This window comes from Hemicordylus capensis, chromosome 4, assembly GCF_027244095.1.
Source record: "Hemicordylus capensis ecotype Gifberg chromosome 4, rHemCap1.1.pri, whole genome shotgun sequence".
In the NCBI taxonomy this organism is placed as follows: Eukaryota; Metazoa; Chordata; class Lepidosauria; order Squamata; family Cordylidae; genus Hemicordylus; species Hemicordylus capensis.
Window position 1 is genome coordinate 322,028,627 of NC_069660.1, and position 3,556 is coordinate 322,032,182.

General features: G+C 48.5%; 1 long non-coding RNA gene across 1 annotated transcript; it reads right to left on the reverse strand.

The window, feature by feature from the left end:
• Positions 1-850: 850 nt before the first annotated feature.
• LOC128325245 (uncharacterized) lies at positions 851-1,554 on the reverse strand. Its single transcript, XR_008307326.1, has 2 exons — positions 1,035-1,554; positions 851-948 (listed from the first exon to the last, which is right to left on the reverse strand). It is a non-coding gene; the product is annotated as an uncharacterized LOC128325245 (long non-coding RNA).
• Positions 1,555-3,556: the final 2,002 nt, after the last annotated feature.

The following is a 3,556-nucleotide window of genomic DNA, read 5'->3' on the forward strand; positions in this document are numbered from 1 at the left end:
TTCTGTAGTGTAGTTCTGTTCATAACCTTTCTCAAAAACCCCTTTAATTTTAGAAATCCTGATGTGATCTCCTTTTCTTAACACTGGAGACTTAGCTTTTTTATGGCTACTGCGGCCATAGACTCTTCTCCAAACAGACAGGTTGTTGCTGGTTGTGACATCTACCGGCCTGCATTGTATGGTTCTGTGAAAGCTGTGGTTATAGCTCTTTAGGAGCTGAGGCAGGACATCAATATACCGGAATGTGTTGTGAGCAGTGAAATACCTCCACATGCGTGTTTTTAAGGTTCGGTTCAGTCTCTCCACAAGGGCTGCTTTGACATTATTGTTGGTGACAAAGTGGTGAATACCTTGCTCCTTTAATAGTGCCCCTACAGGCTTATTTAAAAATTCCCTCCCTCTATCTGTCTGGAGCTTGCCAGGCCTTCTCTGAAAATAGCTTTAAAAGCACCGGCCACTTCCCTCCCTCTTTTATCTTTTAGAGGTACAGACCAGGCATATCTAGATAGAATATCCACCACTGTCAAAATGTACTTGTAGCCATTGTTGTATTTACAATACTGTTGCATGTCCACTAAATCTGCCTGCCATTGTGCACCCACCCCTGAAACAACAGTCTTGTTTCTTTTAAAATGAATCCTTGCAGGTCTGGGTAGAGTGTAAGCATCGTACTCTGAAAGCCAGGCCTCAACATGCCTTTTACTCAGCTCTTTACTGTGCTGCCTGGCCTCTTGAAATAGTGGGTTTACACCTCCGAAACTCCCCACTCTCCCAGGGGTGTAATATATTTTCTTTAGGATTTCTTCAGGCCCTGCCAAGGTTCTGTTTAACACAAGTATGAACACACATATTTAAAACAAATTTCTTTTATTGGTCCCCATCAGTACATGCATAGGAAATGCAGGACACATTGACATCCCCGAGGTGCATATTCTCAAAGGCCCATACCTGCACAAAAGATGGGGAATATTTTAATACTGATGGGTAAATCACAGGCAAACAAAGCAAGGTAGATTAAATCCCCTCCAACTCACCAGCTTGTCGGTTTCCGCAATTGGGTCTGGCTCTTCAGGCTTTGTAAGCACAATGCCGTCCATGGCTTCCTCCTCCTCCCCACTTCCAGACGATGAAGTAAAGCGCACAGCCCTACAGTAAGCGGCCCTTGGGTTGCTGGGGCTTGGGGTCAGACAATCACAAGATGACCAGTCTTCGCTCAACCTGCAGCACTTATACTCACAATAGGATACCCTTGGCCTGGATGACAAGTACGATCCACACCCACACTCATCTGAATAAGTATACTCTCCGCATGAAATATCACAACAATGCGCGTCACACCATGTATCTTGGGGTCCATTTTTTCTTCTTCCTACGCCGCTTTTGTTTCACAGGCACTTCTGTTTCAGAATCTGATGAACACATGTTTCCCACTTTGGAGGCGGTAGCTGGAGGCTCTCCATCTTCAGTTTCCATGGGGATTGCAAGGCTGGTGTTACAACGGCCGCAATCCCATTCTAGTTTACCATCCTCATCCATTGGCTCTGTTGCAAAGTCAGTTCCTGGAACCTCGCCAGCAATAAGGGCAGCCATCTGGTGGGTTTTCATACCAGTAGGAGGGAAGGGCAGACTCTGCGGCTGCATAGGCCTAATCTTCGTGGGTGCCTGTGGCAATCATAGACCAGTGGGATGCAGCAGAGTCCTAGCATTAGCCATCGTCTCTGTACAGCTGTAAAATGTTTACCCTCTAAACATCCCACCCCTAGTCCTGTTCATAGAGGGATCACTTGACCCCATTTCAGCCAATAAAAGTTACACAAAATGGCCGCCTGACCATTACCACGCCTGCGCACTAGGACCTTTCCGGGGTCTGAAACCTGTTCCTATTGGTCCAGGGTGGCTAGGCATGTTCGTAGAGGTGTCACATGCCCACCTTCGGGACATGTCTGGACATATTCTGGGGGTAGGAGTGGAAGGGTGGGGGCCCAACTTCCGGGGTGAGGGTGTACCCCTACTTCCAACCCTTTCTGGCCACGTAGGGGTCTCCTCTGACCATTTCTGCTGATGTATTTCCACTGACACATATCCAGTGATGTATTTCCAGTGACATCAGTGCATTTCGCTGCACGCCCCGCCCCCCGTGATGTCACTATGACGGCATCCTCCAGCCACATGCATTTGTTTGTAAACAAAAGCAAATGGTTTTTGACAGCAGGTATGTACCTCTACTACTAACAGGCTCCAGTACAGGAGTGCCAAGTGTGGGTGAAGAAAGCCTTGGGGCTACGGAGACACCCAGATGGGCATCCGGTGGCATCCCGAGACTTGGTCCAAAGGCCGGTTCACGTTGCGCATCAGCGTTCACACATGAACCAAAGGGAGATTGTGGATAACTTACAAAACTTTGGGTGTGCTCCTTTTGCTAGCATAGAAGCTAGAAGAGTCTGTGAAGCATGTCCTACATGCTTGGTGCATAACGTGGGACCGGGAGAGAAGACCCAGCTCTCAGCGAGCACATGGACAGAAGGTCCTTCCCAAACATTGCAGATGGACTTGGCAGACTTCCCAGCAGCGAGTGGGGTTCATCATTTCCTAGGGATATGGATGGACAGAAGCCTACCCTTGTAGAAAAGCGGACACAGAGACGGTGGCAAAACGACTATTGACTGATCTGATCCCATGATGGGGTCTTCCCCTCAGTTGAAGGAGAAGTCTGACACGGGGTCCTCGTTTACGAGCAAAGTGACTCAGCTAGTGAGACAAGCCTGAGGGGTACAACTGAGCTTTCACACTCCTTACCACCCAGCTAGCTCCGCCCATGTGGAAAGAAGAAACAGAGACTTGAAAACTAAATGGGCTAAGATGACCCAGGACACTGGGATGTCTTGGCCAGAGGCATTGCCTTTTGTGCTTCTAGCTATGCGCAATCGTCTGCAGAAAAAGCATGGTCTCGCACCCTTTGAGATTGTCTTGGGAAGACCAGTGAGAGTAGGGTTGGAGCCAGTGAAGGGGAGGAAGGATTACAGCAATTAGGAAATGATTTAGTTAAATACTGTGTGACATTGACTAACCCTTTTAAGTCTCTTAACAAACAGGTGCAGGCTGTCCAAGCTAAGCCAGTGGAAGGGGCATGTCATTCTATTGTCCCTGAGGATCAAGTGTTGTGAAGGGATTTCAAAGGAAGAACTGTTTGGCCCCACGGTGGGTTGGACCACATTACGCGCTGTTGGTGACGGAAACTGTGGTCAAGTGTGAGGGGAAGAGTGCCTGGATACACACATCCCATTGCAGGAAAGTGCCACAGGAACAGAAAACGCGGAGGGAGGTGGGACTGGACCAGCCTCTCAACACAGTTGCAAGACGACTCTGTGAAGAGCAGACACAGCTGAGGAGGCAGCAAGCTTTCCTAAACATCTAGCCTTTCCCCTTCAAACTAACTAACAGGAAGAGGGGAGATTTTCAGGGGCTGGTTTCTCTTTAAGGGGTTGCAAAACTACTCCCTACATAAGAGGTGCAGGCCCCAGAGCATAGCAAACAGGACATAGGAGTTTTTCGGGAG